This window comes from Lolium rigidum, chromosome 3 (assembly GCF_022539505.1).
Source record: "Lolium rigidum isolate FL_2022 chromosome 3, APGP_CSIRO_Lrig_0.1, whole genome shotgun sequence".
Classification (NCBI taxonomy): Eukaryota; Viridiplantae; Streptophyta; class Magnoliopsida; order Poales; family Poaceae; genus Lolium; species Lolium rigidum.
In genome coordinates this window covers 316,510,639-316,529,281 of record NC_061510.1, presented here as the reverse complement: position 1 = coordinate 316,529,281, position 18,643 = coordinate 316,510,639, and positions in this window count along the sequence as shown.

The following is an 18,643-nucleotide window of genomic DNA, read 5'->3' as shown; positions in this document are numbered from 1 at the left end:
TAAAGAAAGCACTTCTTGGGAGATAACCCATGTTTTTATTTTGCTACTGTTTTGTTGTGTCTTGGAAGTTATTACTACTGTAGCAACCTCTCCTTATCTTTACTTTATTGCATTGTTGTGCCAAGTAAAGTCTTTGATAGTAAGGTTGATACTAGATTTGGATTTCTGCGCAGAAACAAATTTCTAAGTATCACGAATTTGAGTAGAACTCTCTGTAGGAAACTCAGAAAAATCTGCAAAAATTCATGAGTAATCCTCACTTTCATTCAATTTGAGCTTATTCATCTGAGCATGTTAAGTGCCTCTAAAAAATTCGTCTTTACGGACTGTTCTGTTTTGACAGATTCTGCCTTTTATTTCACATTGCCTCTTTTACTGTGTTTGAGTGGATTTCTTTGCTCCATTAAATTTCAGTAGCCTTGGGTAATGTCCGGAAGTGTTAGGAATGATTGTGTCCTCTCTGAACATGTGAATTTTTGATTATGCACTAACCCTCTAATGAGATTGTTTTGAGTTTGGTGTGGAGGAAGTTTTCAAGGGTCAAGAGAGGAGGATGATATAATATGATCAAGAAGAGTGAAAAGTCTAAGCTTGGGGATGCCCCAGTGGTTCATCCCTGCATATTTCAAGAAGACTCAAGCATCTAAGCTTGGGGATGCCCAAGGCATCCCCTTCTTCATCGACAACTTATCAGGTCACCTCTAGTGAAACTATATTTTTATTTTGTCACATCTTATGTGCTATACTTGGAGCGTCTGTGTGCTTTTATTTTTTGTTTGTGTTTGAATAAATTCGGATCCTAGCAATCCATGTGTGTGAGAGAGACACGCTCCGCTTTTTCATATGAACACTGGTGTTCTTAGCTTTACTTTTAATGTTCATGGCGAAGGTTGAAAACCGCTTTGTTCATTGCTATTTGGTTGGAACAGAAAATGCTCCATGTGGTAATTGGTATATTTTCTTGAATAATTTGATACTTGGCAATTGTTTTGAGTTCTCAAGTAGGTCATGTTTAAGCTCTTGCATCATGTAGTTTAAACCTATTAGTGGAGAACTACCGTAGAACTTGTTAAAATTTGGTTTGCATGATTGGTATCTCTAAAAGTCTAGATATTTTCTGATAAAGGTGTTTGAACAACAAGGAGACAGTGTAGAGTCTTATAATGCTTGCAATATGTTCTTATGTAAGTTTTGCTGTACCGGTTCATACTTGAGTTTGCTTCAAACAACCTTGCTAGCCAAAGCCTTGTACTGAGAGGGAATGCTTCTCGTGCATCCAAAACCTTGAGCCAAAACCTATGCCATTTGTGTCCACCATAACTACCTACTATGTGGTATTTTTCTGCCATTCCAAGTAAATTGCTTGCGTGCTACCTTTAAAATTTCATTCCTTGTCTTTTCAATACATAGCTCATGGGAAAATAGCTTAAAAAACTATTGTGGTATTGAATATGTTGCTTATGTATCTTATTTCTTATAAGTTGCTTGTTGAGCGGTAACCATGTTTCTGGGCACGCCATCAACCTGTTACACCTTTGTTGAATATCATGTGAGTTGCTATGCATGTTCGTCTTGTCTGAAGTAAGGGAGATTTGCCATGAGTTGAATGGTTTGAGTATGCATATTGTTAGAGAAGAACATTGGGCCGCCAACCAAAGCCATGTATCATGGTGGAAGTTTCAGCTTGGACATTAATCCTCAAATCTCTTATGAGAATGTTATCTGTTGTTGAATGCTTTAAGCATAAAAGAGGAGTCTATTATCTGTTTTCTATGTTGTCTCGGTACGGATGTCCTTAAGTTGAGATCTATCAAAATCGAGAAATCAAATGCGATTTATCTCCTTGGACCTTTGTACAGGTGACATAGAGGTACCCCTTTGTGACACTTGGTTGAAACATATGTAATGCAATGATAATCCATGGAAATCCGAGCTAATTAGGACAAGGTGCGAGCACTATTGGTATTCGATGCATGAGGCTTGCAACTTATAGGATGTTTTATGCATAACACATATGAATTATTACTACCGTTGACAAAATTGTTTCTATGTCTTCAAAATAAAAAAGCTCTAGCACAAGAGTAATCTCTGCTTCCCTCTGCGAAGGGGCCTTTCTTTTACTTTATGTTGAGTCAGTTTACCTACTTCTCTCTATCTTAGAAGCAAACACTTGTGTCAACTGTGTGCATTGATTCCTACATACTTGCTTATTTGCATTCATCATATTACTTTGTATTGACAATTATCCATGAGATATACATGTTGAAGTTGAAAGCAACTGCTGAAACTTATATCTTCCTTTGTGTTGCTTCAAAACCTTCTATTAAGAATCTATTGCTTTATGAGTTAACTCCTATGCAAGACTTATTGATGCTTGTCTTGAAAGTACTATTCATGAAAAGTCTTTGCTATATGATCAGTTGTTTAGTCATTATCTTTACCATTGCTTTGAATCACTTCATTCATCTCATATGCTTTAAAATAGTATTGATCAAGATTATGATAGCAGCATGTCACTTCAGAAATTATCCTTGTTATCGTTTACCTACTCGAGGGCGAGTAGGAACTAAGCTTGGGGATGCTTGATACGTCTCAAACGTATCTATAATTTATTATGTTCCATGCTAGTTTTATGACAATACTCACATATTTTATATGCACTTTACATCATATTAAGGCATTTATTGGACTAACCTATTAACAAGATGCCGCAGTGCCAGTTTCTGTTTATTATGTCTGTTTATTGCAGAAAAGGCCCAAAAACCAAAGTGCTCGGAAAAATCCAAAAAAATCACAGAAATTCTATTTCGCCAGAAGACTCACGGAGCCAGAAGGGCCAGGCCAGAGGAGGCCCAGGGCCTCCTCCCTAGCAGCCGGCGCGGCCAGGAGGGGGGCCGCCCCACCCTATGGTGTGGGCCCCTCGGGACTCCACCGACGCTGCCCTTTCGCCTATATATTCCTCGCGACGCGAAAACCCTAGATCAATCAATCATACTCCAGAAAGACTCCAGGGGTGCCGCCGCCATCGCGAAACTCCGTTTCGGGGGACAAAAGTCTCTGTTCCGGCACACCGTCGGGACGGGGAATTGCCCCCGGAGTCATCTCCATCGACACCACCGCCATCTTCATCACCGTTGCTGTCTCCCATGATGAGGAGGGAGTAGTTCTCCCCCGAGGCTGAGGGCTCTACCGGTAGCTATGTGGTTCATCTCTCTCTCCCATGTGATCATGAGCTTTGTAATCTAGTTGAATATGTAGATGTTACTCTTGTCTATTATGCACTCTAGAGGTTACTTTAATATGAACTCCGGATTCACTCTCCATGGTGTGACGGTGACAGTGTGCGCATCGTGTGTGATTCCTTTATGAAGTTGTGGAGCTTGTTTATTCCGGCTTGAGGGTGCTCTTGTAGCCCTACACAATGAATGGTGTTTGTTATCCAACAAGAGAGTGTTTGAAATTAGCATTTATTTATTCAGTTATGTGATCATTGTTGAGAGTGTCCACTAGTGAAAGTATGATCCCTAGGCCTTGTTTCTAAGCATTGAAACACTATTTCCAACAAGTTCCGCTCCATGTTTGCTTGCTGCCATTTTTATTTTAGATTGCAATTACTACTTACAATCATCCATATTACTTGTATTTCACTATCTCTTCGCCGAACTAGTGCACCTATACATCTGACAAGTGTATTATGTGTGTTGGGGACACAAGAGACTTCTTGTATCTTAATTGCAGGGTTGGTTGAGAGGGATATCTTTGACCTCTACCTCCCTGAGTTTGATAAACCTTGGGTGATTCACTTAAGGGAAACTTGCTATTGTTCTACAAACCTCTGCTCTTGGAGGCCCAACACTGTCTACAGGAAAAGAAGCGTGCGTAGACATCACTACCCACGACCGGTCTCTCCCAAACCATATTAACCATCTCATGGAACCCGTCTCGATGTAGCCAGCCAAGTTCAAACTTGAACGGCCGTTTACAAACAGGTCGGGGATTCCCAGTAGTTAGGAGGATAGGAGCATGATCAGACAATTTTTCGATACGTTCTAGTGCACGAACTAACACCATAGAGTATTTATCTTCCCACTAGGTATCCATCAACACGCGATCTAGTTTTTCTTACGTGGGTTCAGGCAAGCTGTTGGTCCAAGTAAATGATCGACCGAACACATCTCTTAAGTCTAGGCTATCAATGACAGCGTTAAATAAGAAAGACCAATGTCCATCGAAAAGGTCTTTACTTTTCTCGTGAGGAAATCTCAGTAAATTAAAATCCCCTCCGATCAAAATTGGATGAAGATTATCTTTTGCAAGATTTACTAACTCTCGTAAAAAATCAGCCTTAAAAGCGTTTTAGACGGTACCATACACAGCCAACATATAAATATATAGTACATTAAATCCATGAAGTGCCAGCATATATCACGATGAATCTAATGAAACTAATGAGGTGTGTCATAGATGTTGACATATTGTGTGCGGCATTTTGGAGCTTGAGCTGCAAGTAGCCCAGTGATAGAGTCGAACGGATGTATTATCGATGCAAGTTGGTTAGAATCCATAACGCCTGAAAGTCAATCTCGACAACAAGCTTGAAACTTCTCTATGTATAATGCGTTGATTCAAACCGATACGCCAGTTGAAAATAACAAAAAAATCTGGTCTATGAACATTCCTTTAAAGACAAAGGTCTTTGCTTGGTATCTTCGTAGAGGGGTCATTCTTACTAAGGATAATCTTGTGAAACGTAGTTGGCAAGGTAGTAAAAAGTGTGTTTTTTGTCTTCATGATGAGACTATCAATCACCTTTTTTTCCAATGTCAATTTGCGAGATCTATATGGTCAATAACCCAAATAGGTTCTACCTTGTACCCACCTCGGAGCGTTGCGCATCTTTTTGGTAGCTGGCTCAATGGGGTGGAGCGTAGGTTCAAAACTTTTATTCGGGTGGGGGCGATCGCCATTATTTGGTCGCTATGGCTATGTAGAAATGATAAGATTTTCCATGATATTAACTCTTCTTGTTTGCAGGTTATCTACCGGTCCACCGCTTTGCTCCGTTCGTGGTCTTTGCTTCAACGAGCAGAGAGTCGCGACCTCTTTATGGAGGTATCTACACGATTGGAGGATGTGGCGAAGGATTTTTTTCCCGACATGGATGGCGGCGTAATCTACGGATAGAGCCTCCCGCGCCTTAGGAGTGCGTCCTTATATTATTATTTCAGCTATTGTAACATGACTGGTACTTTGGTGTGTGTGTGCGGCTGTGTGCATCATGTTATGCAGAGGCTGGGTGTAATACTTTTCTAAAGTAATGAAAGCGCCCTTTATCAAAAAATGCAGTCGCTTGACTCATTTTTTATTGGGTCTCAAACAATCTCCCTAATTCTTACTCCCGCTATACCGGTTTACGTATTTAAAAATATACTTTATGATGATTCTAGCACATAGTGTGCACATTCCATATGGATCTTTTCATGTATCCAGCTGGTCAAATCTCTTAGAGCATCTTCAGCGGCGCGACGCGTACCAGCTCCCTCCCGGCAAGTTTGCGTCCGGCCATGGTACCGGCCGGTTTTTCCTCCGATAGCTGCTGCGCGAGGTCGACGTGGACGTACCGGCCGACCCGTGCCTTCTTGGCGGACCGCGAGCAGCTAGCCTCGTGGTCGTTCTTGGTGTTGCGGAACGATAAGCATTTCTTCCCCATGGTGTCAGTGGGGTGGATAGTGTGGGATCTGGCAATGGTTTGGTCGGGGAAATGGGCGCCGGCAGCGTCCCTTTAAGAGGTTCGGACGCTATCTCGCCTTCAATGGATTGCCACTGCAACGCCGCCTAGTTGCGCATGCTCGCGGAAGCTGGGGCGCGCCATTAACGCAGCCCTGCAAAGGTTGCAGCGCGTCGCCCGCAAGTAATGCAGCAGAAGACGAAGCAGTTGTGCCCCTGCCAGGTGGGCCCGTGCGAGGACCGAGCGGACACTTTGCGCGTCTACGCAGCGTCCGCAGAGACGCAAACCTGGCGCATATTTGGGTCAGGTTTGCGTTGCCGTGGACGGCCTGGTCACTTTGCGTCGCGCCGCTGGAGGTGGTGTCAGACGCCTTTTCGGTCACGACGGACACAAACGATCGCTCAGCGTCCATTTCCGTCGCGCCGCTGGAGATGCCCTTATTACATAGTGTGCACAGTCCATTATAATCACCAATTTGAATGCGTAATGTTCAAAATTATCGTTATTCTTTATTATCCTCACCATTGATGGGAATTTTCTTATCAAAGAAGGGACTCATTTATTCTGATACTGAAGAAAAAAATAATCCTTTTAAGATACATTCTAATAAATAAAAATACCAAAGAATCGCCATGCAACTAACTTCTCGTGTTCTTCCTACTCCTATTCTTAGAGCATCTCCACCGGCGCCACCGATAGCGGCCCCGATAGCATTTTGGGGGCCAGCAGCGAAATAGGTTCGCACCGGTGCGCTCCAAACGGCGCCGACCAATTTTGGAGCCCAATAGAATCGCCGGCAACCCCGTGCCAGTCCCTTCGCCAAGGGCGCGAATCGGGCGCGTCGGCACCTCGCGGCACATCTGAAAAATGAGTGTGGGCTCCGCCTGGCAGCCAGACACACAGATTGTCCACCTCCTACGCACGCCCGAGCTGACTCCCAGTCTCCCACCCCTCTAGATCGCATCCGCGGCCCCCTGCTTCCAATAGACACCGCCGACTGTCTAGGAACCTCCGTCCATCGACATGGCAGCCACCCCCTCGACCAGCGGTCACTGTTTCGCCCGGAACAGAGCTCGCCGCCACCGCGATAGTATCGCCCCGACCGCAAGGTGTTCGTCCGATTGCCGCGATGGACATCGACGACGAGATGATGGTGCAGCTGTTCACGGAGGAGCAGAACGCTCAGGCTGTTCGGCGACAACAACAACAGCTGATTTTGACGAACATGTTGCGCGTTCGCCAGCCTTTCTTCGTCGTGCCTCAGCGTGGTGGCTCAAAGCCAGGCAAGAGGAGGAACATCAACCAGCATCGTGAAGCCGTCGCAATGCTGCTTGACACCGACTACTTCAACAACGACGCAACTCATTCGCCGAAGTAATTTCGGCGGCGGTTTAGGATGAACAAGGAGTTGTTCTTGAAGATTGTATGAATAATTGAAGTACTATTTATTTGATTGATTGTATGAATAATTTAATTATATTTGTTTATTTGATTGTATGAATAATTTAAATCTATTTGTGTGATTATATGAATAAGATGTGATTGATATGTTGTTTCAAAATATTGTAAAAAGAAAGAAAAAAATTTGGGGACCGCTGTTTGGGAGGCGTCGGTGTGGGAGCAGCCTCCCCAAATGGAGGATGCACTGCCGACGCCCACCAAACAGAGGGGCCGGCACCCCTTCCGGTACCTATTTGGGGACTACCGGTGGAGATGCTCTTAGGAACATCTGCCACTAGCTCTGAGCCGCTAGCTATTGTATAGTTTGTGGTAGCAGTAGTAGCATGTGTAACTTCAGTACCTCAGCATGTCATGCGAGCAGCTACATTTTGAGGCACTTGAGGTATCACCGACCACATACATGTGTAGCAGGTGGAAACCTCTACATCCTGAAAATCTGAAAATTTTCGATCAGGACTGCTGGATCATGTATCAGCGGTTCGGATTTCCTGCTGGCCTTAGCACAGTCATTTTACAGGAAAGCGCCCGCACCACAAGTTAAGAATGTGCAGTAAGGCCCTTCACAAAATGTTCGCTCCATAAAGCAGACCTGCTAGTACATGAAGACTCCTGTTCCTGGACCTTTTCTGTTCTTCCTGTGCCACTTCATTTACTCGCTCTTGTGCCAGAAAATTGAGTAAAAAGAGTTTGCGTGCATACATAATAAAAATTTACTTCAGCTACAGTACAGAACCACTTCAGCTAGCTAGCACTAATCTTGTTGGCTCAAACTGGACAAGTATTTGTACCAATGAAGTGGATATTAGAACTATACAATTAGTGTCAGAGCACTGCCCAGCAATCTAGATGTTTTAAAAAGTGCATTAATCCTGTACCGATGGGTAAAAAAGTCTCAATTAAGCAGCATATCTCCAGCACATATATGCTTTTCAGTTTCTGAAACCATTATATGGATCAATAGAGCATGATAATACACCATCAGTGGCCACTGTTGAGATACATATCTTGTATATCTGGATGTGTATCCTCTGTAGTTATTGTATAGCGATACATATCCTTGTATTTACTATTGGGTCCGCCTCCTTCCTTGTATAGTCGAGGACGTGGCCTATATATTACCGCCATATGAATCCGATCAATACATCGAGCATTGCATCTCCTTTTACATGGTATCAGACACCTCCTAGATCCTAAACCCTAGCCGCGCGCCGCCTCTCCTCCCCGTGCTCTGCACCCCCCTCCCCCAACCCCTAAACCCTAGCAGCGCCGCCTCTCCTCCCTCTCCAGACGCGCGCCGCCTCCCCTTCCTCATCATGTCAACCCCTAGCTCCAACCCCTTCGCCGACTCCTCCATCCCCGACCCCGGCCAGCTCCGCGCCGTCGCCATCACCGACCATGTCCCCGTCAAGCTGTCCACCACCGCCGCCAACTACCTCGCCCGGAAGACGTACTTCTACCTCCTCTTCCGCGAGTACAACCTGCGCGATCACATCGACGGCACCGCCGACCTCCTCGCCTGCGACGCCGGCCGGCTGGCCATCGACGCCACCATCATCCGCCGGCTCTTCCTCACCGTCTCGCCGGACATCTTCAAGACCGTCGTTCGGGAAGGCGATGATGCCCGCACGGTGTGGGGAAAGATCAACGGCCTCTTCACCAATAACAAGCTCCAACGTGTTGTCTTTTTGCAGCAGGAATTCTTCGGCACACCCCAGGGCGATCAAACCTTGGACGCCTACTGCCTGCGCCTCAAGGCAATCTCCGACGAGCTCCAGGACCTTGGGTTCCGGATTGGTGACGAGCTCCTCCTCTCCACCCTCACCGCCGGCCTCAGCGAGGACCTCGGCAACGCCGCCTCCAACCTCACCCTCATGACCAACCCTACGTTCGAGCGGGCGGTCGACTACATCCGGCTGGAGGAACGCCGGTTGAAGGGTGTGCGCACCCGGGCGGTTCACACCGCTCTATGGGCAAGCGGCAACATCGTTCTTCCTCATGGCGGAGGAGCTCCATCGACGCCCACCCCCGCCCCTCCACACTCTGCGCCTCAGCCGCAACAGCACCAAGGAGGAGGGGCCGGTGGCCGCGGCCGTCGCCGTGGTGGTGGCCGTGGCGGTGGCCACAACGGCGGCCCTGGCATCGTCGGTCTGCGCCCCGGGTACTCACACCCCACTCCGCCGTGGGCGGGCGGACACAACCCCTGGACGGGGGTCGTGCACGCCTACACCATGCCCGTTCCGCGCCCCCCGTCCCCGGCACCGTCGGCCCCCGTCCGCCAACGCACCAGGCCTTCATCGCCGCGCCACCGCAGGCTCCCGCCGGCCTGCCCTACGCTCCCGTCTACGGCGGCATGATGCCGCAGGCCCCGACGACCCACTGGGACCCCGCGCTGTACACCGGCCTTCAGCACGCCCCCTCGCCGGGCGCTTACTCTGGCGGTGGAGACTGATTCATGGACACCGGAGCCTCCGCACACATGGCTGCTCACCCGGGTAACCTTTCCACTTCATCTCCGACATCCACTTCCTCTCGCATCATCGTCGGTAACGGTGCTGGTCTTCCCATCTCTCATATTGGCTCCACTCATTTTCCTTCTAATTCCACACCATTGTCTCTTAATAATGTCTTAGTTTCACCACATCTTGTTCAGAATTTAGTTTCCGTTAAAACTCTTTCTCGCGATAACTCTGTAACTGTGGAATTTGACGAGTTTGGTTTTTCTGTAAAGGACGCCCGTACCCGGATGGTTTTGCACCGCTGTGAGAGTCCCGGCGACCTGTACCCCGTTCAGCCATCTCCCTCCACTCACGCTGCACCTCGGGCGCTCTCTGCCGGCGTCGACCTTTGGCACGCTCATCTTGGCCATCCCAGCTCCACCTCGCTCCGCCGAATAATGAAAGGCTTTTCTTTTTCATGTAATAAAATGGCGGCTCACTCATGTGACGCCTGCCGACTAGGCAAACATGTTCGGCTTCCTTTTAGTACTTCATCCACGGTTGCATCTCTTCCTTTTCAATTACTTCATAGTGACTAGTAATATTGCACGTGCAATGCACATATTGGGATACATAAAAAATAGTCTGGTTTTACAAATAATCACTAAGTCAAATGAATAATCATTTACTTGCACAATGTTTTCATCAAGAAGGGCTTGTCAACTTTTGCGGGTACTATATTTTGTTCGTACTATCATCTGTAACGGTTCACATTATTTAGTTGCACGTACGCAGTTTTGACCATTCGAAAGCTCTCGATCTGAAAAAATGACATAATTTATTTTCCATTTTATAAAAAATAAATCTATAAATGACTGCAGCAACATTAAGGTGAGATTCCAAATTTGAATACATTATTATAACACCAATCAATCACACTCTGTGCGTGCCCCTTCTTCTTTCTGTGTGTGCTCACTATTTTCTATTTATTTGTAAACACAAATCTGGAGAACACATTATATATACTAATACAAATAGCTGGGGTAACAAACTTGCTAAATAATGGCTGCATAATGCAGACGTAAAGGAATGTTGAGGAAATTGTCGGGCAACGGCCAAAAGGTTGGTGTTGGCAGGTGAGGAGTCTCGGCGATGGCCGTGAGCCAGAAAGCAAAGCAAGTATGTAAGATTACTATGATGCAAACAAAGTTCATAAATAAAGTTGGGAATCCTAGACCACAACTCCACAAGCTTACAAATTCTAAGTTCCGCATCCTCTCTTCATCATCTGGTGAACTCATCTGGATGTTGCAGAGCTGCATTATCCATACCTTGGTCAGAAGATTGAACAAAGAAATACATCTTGTGAATTTGCACAACCATGGTTGAAAGTTTATCACTAAGATGTAGCTACATCTGATCAAATGTCTTCACGCTCTGGAAGACAAACTGCCACAATTCATCTTATTTGAAGACATACTTTGTGCTTAAGAAAATTTGGAGTACAACTGTAGCAACAAAAAACATACTACCAATTAATCAGGTGAAAGGATTAGTGCTACTTCCTTGTCTCCAACAAAAATAAAATAGACCACCAAAAAAATTGGTCTTCAAAAGTCCCGTCCCGCCGTCAGTATCCAACAGAAAACCAAACAAAGATTTACACGCTCCAAATGTTTAAAAGAAAATTGTACTTGCACAAACTATCTCAGAAGCATGGAAATAAACACATGTATGAGTAACTTGGAAGGGCTACCGTCCCATGCACGGGACTATCTCCTGAATGTGCAAAAAAGTGCAGGGTTTAAATTAATCAATATGATTTACTGGTATGGAAATACATAAACATATAATATGCACACTCATTATGCATAAAGTATGAAAATGTTCCAGCTTAAGCCTGGAAGTGTAGTTTCCTTACATCCTACAAAGAAAGAGCAATTAATTTGCAGAGCCTACAGAATTGCTGGAGCAATTGATTAGATTAAATATATGTATAACACCGAAAGGATAACATGAGATCTAGTTAGCCCTTCAGGATATCTTCTAATTACCCAAAGCACCATCATGCTCCTTTCAACTTGCATCAGCTCTGACAAAGAGTTGACGCTAACTCCAAAATGCTGACAACTCGAACCAAGTTATGATATCCCTCCACGGCTCCACCAAAATCCTCTGCCAGAACTGAAACAAATAACATTAGCCCAACCATGGTGCTAACAGAAAAGCATTACCTACATATAGAATCCCAATCATTATACTTCATAACAATGTTTTGGAAATTAACCACGTGATAAGCGTGGTATGCAAGAATAAAAAAACAAAAAAAAAAACAATGTTTGGAAATTATAATGCCGATGCATTTTCTATGGTGTTTCTCAAGTTAAAGGTAACATAAATTATCATAAAGATAAAGTAAGAATACAGTGTTTCTCATTGGCATTGCAAAAGGCTTTCACATCAATGAAAGAGAACAAAACCACGTAGACCTCTTTTCTCCTCTACAAAAGAAATCTGGAATGTATAAATATATATGTTCGAACAGAAAGACTTACCGTATTCCTCTTTCAGAATTTACAACGGTTGAGACTATTAATATGAGAAGCTGCTCATACAGATGGACACAAGGAAGCATTGGAGCAACGCCTCAATGCTACATTGACATGGAAGTCCTACGGAGGAAGATGACCCTCTGATCAATTATTTCTCCCTGTGTGCATTCAATATCCTCACCTTGCTATGGAAGTCTCTGGGATGGCCGCATCGTTGCTCTCTCCTCATGCGGTTGATAAATCCTACATACTAATATACAACAGATGTATATTCAGTACCAGTACCACATCTTGCAGTACAGAGAGATGGTGATCATAGACAAAAAAGCAATAACTATGTACATATAGACATAAACTGAGCCAAGCTAGAAGAATAATGTCGAACGCAAAATTCAAGAAACAAATATTTATGCAATTCAGAATTCACCTTTAATTTCCGGGGTCCAATCAGTGTCCAGGGATGTGGCGTTGCTGGCTTGCTGCTAGGCGGGAATGCGGGACCATGTCGTCGAACTGCAGGAAGATGTCAAGCTGGTTGTGGCTGGTGGGTGCAGAAAACGTGACGGCGGCCGCCACAGCGTGTATGGCGGGTAGGCAGCAGACGGGGTCGCGTGGTGGCCGGCTGGCAGCATGGCCCTGGCGTGCAAGCTCGGCGGCGGTCTGGCCCTGGCGTGCATGCTCGGCGGCGGTCTGGCCCTGGCGTGCAGACTCAGCGGCGGTCTGGCCCTGGTGTGCCGGCTCTCGCAGCGACGACCTGGCCGTTGCGTGCAGGCTCGGCGGCGGTCTGGCCCTGGCGTGTAGGCTCCCGCGGCCGCGGTTGGTAGACTCCGACTCGTCCAACGTGATGGGAGTGCAGGGGCGATGGCGATATCGTGTGCGTTCAGTTCCCGTTCCCGTTCATTTGCGATGAGGGTCGTGGGAAAACTGAATTAGTCTTGTCCGCTCCCGTTAAACATGGAACTAATGTGAAGCGTTAGATATACCAATCGTACGTCCCAGATCATTTGGATCAGCCCCTCTGGCTCTTTTATTAGTAGAAGAGAAGAGATGTATGGACGTCCCCTATACCGAGTCATTCTGGTTTTCTTTATTATCTTGTTATTCTCAATGATTTTTCTCACTTTGTCTGGACTTTTCCTCTTCGTAAGAAATCTGATGTCGCTTCAACACTCACCGCCTTTTATTCTTATGTGTCTACACAGTTCGGTCGTCCCATCCTCGCCCTCCAAACTGACAACGGCAAGGAGTTCGACAACACCACCATCCGCACCCTCCTCTCCACCCACGGCACCATCTTCCGCCAAACTGACAAAGCTTGCATTCGGATTAGTTCTAGTCTTCTTGAAATATTAACAAATACATACGTTCTAGATAGTATATACATATTTTGAATACTGCAAGAGAGCTGCTATCCTGTCGCGGCATCTGCTTGCATTCAGATTAGTTCTAGTCTTCTAGAAATATTAACTAATACATATGTTCTAGTTAGTATATACATATTTTGAATACTGCGAGAGAGCTGCTATCCCGCCGCAGCATCTGCTTCTGAATACGGAGTGCATTTGTGTGCTTCAAATTTCTGCGGATGAAATGCACAAGTTAGGTGAGATGACAATGAGAGAACATTTGAAAAATCCTTCAAATCTCAGGAAATTATCTACGTGACTTGCAGAAAAAAAAGAAGGTAATGTTTGGTAGCAGATATTATAAGCAGTCATGTGTCTTTATTAAGTCAAAGAGAAGAATAACATAACATGGGTTTAAGACTACAAATCTATTTCTCTCATGTCTGTACATCAAGTCGCCACTGTCCGTTTCCTCTGGTACATGTGATTACCCTGTTGTAAGAAAAAGTGGAAGCTAAAAGAGCATGTGCAAGGTTTGTTTGTAATTAAAGAAGAGAGCATTTGTCTCGGATGATTTTGTTTAGATAAACTTTGCAATGAACATTTGTCAACGAAAGACAGAACCACTACCGTGAGCTCGAAGTAACAGGACATGCGAACCATGGTAGGATAACAGGCCAGGAATTGATGTCAAACTCCGGAATTTTAATAGAAAATAGACAGCTAGACAACATCCAAACTGCCAACTGAAAACCTACAGCAATGTTGTTCCATCATAAATTAAAGGTAGCCCAGTGGATGTGGTTCCCATCATGTGGGATCAAAATAATGTGGCTCCAGTAAATGCAAACTATGAAAGATAACTCAAGTGGTTCATAATAAGGAAATACGCTATAGCTGAGCATAACTATATCAACCTGAAAAATGAGAAACATGACCTCAAACACTTCACTTGGCAATTTCATAGATGTTAAAAAAGTTCCTTGCGGCCACTTTGCTTGTCGAAGTTTGCAGGAATGACAATGTTTGAAAATTGAAACAGAATGGTACATCAATAAAGCTCAAACGAGGTGACTACTCTATTTGCTTTCATTTTAGACTTGTGAAACAATAACCGAGAGGCGTGGATACATTACCAGCATGCTACAATGTAGATTTTGCATGACAAGTGCGCTTATCATGGGTACCCAACTGGTGGAAAGTATAAGAAAGAAAAAGAGAGACTACTAAATATCATTGATTACCTTGATTTGAAAGCCGAAACAAATCTTTTAAATACAAATGAAAGGGAGGAATTAAAAAAGGCAAATGATAATCTGAACAAACTAAGAAGGGACGAGGAGTCTAAATGGGCCCAGAGAGCGAAAGTTAAGCATATTCAGGAAGGGAGGAATAATACGAGATATTTTCACTTAATAGCAAATGGTAAACACCGAAAAAAGAAAATTTTCCAATTGGAGCAACAAGAGGGAACTATTGTTGGGGAAGATAATTTGAAGGTCTATATTACCAAATTCTATAAGAAATTATTTGGGGCACCGACACCAACAAATATTTGTTTAGTTGAAGATGAGATTCATGATATTACACAAATTTCATCATTAGAGAATGAGATCTTAACGGCTCCTTTTACAGAAGAGGAGGTTTTTGAGGCAATTTTTTAGATGGAACTGAATAAAGCTCCTGAACCAGATGGCTTTCCAGCTGAGTTTTACCAAAAAAAATTGGGAAGTAATAAAGGGTGATCTGATGGCTTTACTTTCACAGTTCACCAATGGGGATTTGTCGCTCTACAAATTAAATTTTGGTGTTATCACTTTACTACCCAAGAAAGAGAATGCTATCCAAATACAACAATATAGACCTATTTGTTTGCTAAATGTATGTTTCAAGATATTCACTAAAGTTGGTACAAATCGTATTTTGGGGATTGCCCCAAGAGTTATCAAGCCAACTCAATCAACTTTCATGCCAGGTAGAAATATTTTGGAAGGGGTAGTCATATTACATGAAACTATTCACGAGCTACATACTAAGAAGATGGATGGGGTGTTATTCGAAACGACTTTGAGAAAGCATGCGATAAGGTGAAATGGTCTTTTTTACAACAAACATTACGAATGAAGGGTTTTGCTCCAGAATGGAGTAGATTAGTGCAACAGTTCGTTCAAGGAGGCAGGGGGTCAAGGAGAATGATGATATTGGTCATTATTTCCAGACAAAAACAGGACTAAGGCAAGGGGACCCTCTGTCTCCAATGCTTTTTAATATTGTAGTGGATATGCTAGCCATCCTAATTGAAAGAGCAAAAGAGGATGCTCAAGTCGGAGGGTTAATTCTTCATCTAGTTGAGGGAGGACTCTCTATACTACAATACGCCGATGATATTATCCTTTTCTTGGAACATGACCTCAATAAAGCAGTGAATATGAAATTAATTTTGTGTCTCTTTGAAGAGTTATCGGGGCTCAAGATTAATTTTCATAAAAGTGAGATCTTTTTGTTTTGGAAAGGCAACAGAGGAGGAGGACCAGTATAAGCAGATCTTTGATGTGATGTTGGACAACTCGATCCCCTTTAGATACTTGGGTATTCCAATCCATTACAAAAAACTAAAGAATTCGGACTGGTATCCGGTTGAAACAAGGTTTGAGAGTAAATTAGGATGCTGGAAAGGAAAGTTACTATCCTATGGTGATAGGTTAGTTCTTATCAATTCAGTGTTAACTAGCTTACCGATGTTCATGTTATCTTTCCTGCAAATACCTGTTGGGGTAAGGAAACGTTTGGACTTCTATAGATCTAGATTCTTTTGGCAATCCGATGAAAACAAGAAGAAATACTGTCTTACAAAATGGAATATTGTATGTAGACCTAAAGATCAAGGGGTTTAGGTATTGAGGTTCTCGAAATTAAAAACAGATGCTTCTTGAGTAAATGACTCTTTAAACTTCTAAATGAAGACGGGGTGTGGCAGGAATTGCTACATAATAAATACCTAAGACAGAAGACGTTGTCAGAGGTTCAAGCTAGGCCTACTAATTCTCCTTTCTGGAAAGGTTTAATGGAGGTCAAACAGGAGTTTTTTCTATGTGTTTTTTTCAAAGTGGGTAATGGTTGTAGTATCCGCTTCTGGGAAGATACCTAGTTAGGTAATACTTCTTTGGCTCAACAGTATCCGTCCTTGTATAATATTGTACACCATAAGAATGTCACAGTTGCACAGGTGTTAGTCCAATCACCGTTGAATATTACATTCCGTAGAGTTTTGAATGGTAATAAATGGACTGCATGGTTACAGTTATGTCGGAAACTCATGATGGTTCATTTGAATGGAGAGGATGATCGTTTTGTTTGGAATTTGACTCCTAATGGTTTGTTTACGGTCAAATCTATGTATGAAGATCTTATGTGTGATCATACCCCCTTTCTGAGAAAGTATCTATGAAAAGTTAAAATTCCGCTAAAGATTAAGATCTTCATGTGGTTCTTGAGTAATAAGGTATTGTTAACTAAGGACAATCTAGCTAAACGTCATTGAAATGAGTGTACAAAATGTGTTTTTTGCGGGGAACAGGACACCATTCAGCACATTTTTATTGAATTCCCTCTAGCTAAGCTTTTATGGCGTACCGTCAACTTCACTTATGATCTTCCACCTCCGACGAATATTACAAATATGTTTGGCAATTGGTTAAATGAAGTAGATAGACAATCTAAGGGTTTTATCCGGATTGGGGTTTCTGCTTTATGTTGGTCTATTTGGAGGGTCAGGAATGATATAATTTTTTAAAAAAACATCTTTTCATTTCTTGTAGGTTATCCATGTGGTCTCTCATTGGGTTCAGCTTTGGGCCCTACTCTCGCCGGAGGGGCAGCGGGATGCTATGATTTCTGGATGCACACGGCTTCTGATGGTCGCTCAGGATATCTTGTGCCAGGCTGTTGGCGACATACTAGAAGCTATGTTGATGAGTACTGTTAGTATGTGTCTTTTTCGATGGTTGATTTTTGTATCAATCCTCGGTGATGTGTGAGTTGTAAACATTAATATTTTGAACCTTTTTATAATAAATGGCCGTGTGCATCGTCATGAGATGCAGAAGCCGGGGTATACCCCCATTTCGAAAAAAAACCCAACTGGTGGCATAAAGAACACATCGGTATTGTCTTTCCCTTCTCCTTGTTCCCAGCGACCTTGTTTTTTTTCCCACCCTTGTCCAAGTGTCCTTTTATTCTCTTGCATTTCCCAGGAGAGCGAACATCAGATGGTGGGTGTATTTCAATGTGGGCAGGAATGCTACAGCCAAGGAAAGACTCAAGTTCATCCTTCCTTGTTTGTTTGTCCGCTGGAACCATTTGTCTTACAGTATCCACAAGATTGGCTAGACAAGTTGTAACTACGTCCATGCAACTGAGTGCGCAGCCAAACGAATGGATTCTTCAAAGTCTTTGCGTGCACCAGAAGTTTTCTTTTGCATTTCTAAATCCAGAGGGCTCTTGATCTTCTCTTCCAAGAGGTTGCCATCTTCATCAAATATGGCTTTTTTTTGCACATTTTTGTCCATCGTTTCAGAACAAACTGGCTTGGAAGTTCATCAATCCTTGCACCTCTCAAAACACGAATAACATGACGACATGGAATTCCATGAGACTTAAAAAGTTTGCAGGTGCAATGAGCATCCATTGTTCTTGTGTGAAGTACTACCTCTCGAACCTTGGAAGAACGGTGTCGTTGCCTAATCGACGGTACCTCGGAGGAGGGATCCTCACGAGGGGGAGAAGAAGTAGGGGCCATAGGGCGGAGTGCACACGGGACGGTGGTACGCGAGTTACCCAGCTTCGGAACACCTGCACGATGACGGGGCCCTACTCGCTGCTTGTACGGAATTATCACGGGCGCTTTCGCGTTGTTACAATGAGTTGTGGTTGTGCCTCTAGGGCTCCCGGGATCCGGCTTATAAAGGCGCACGGATCTAGGGTTTACATGGAGAGTCCTAGCCGGAATACAAGTTGCCTAACTACGGTACAATGTCTTGCCGTGTACGTCAAGGATCCGCCTTCCTCCAAGTACGTGCTCGGATCCGGATACTTCATGGGCCGTCACGGATCCGGCCTCCT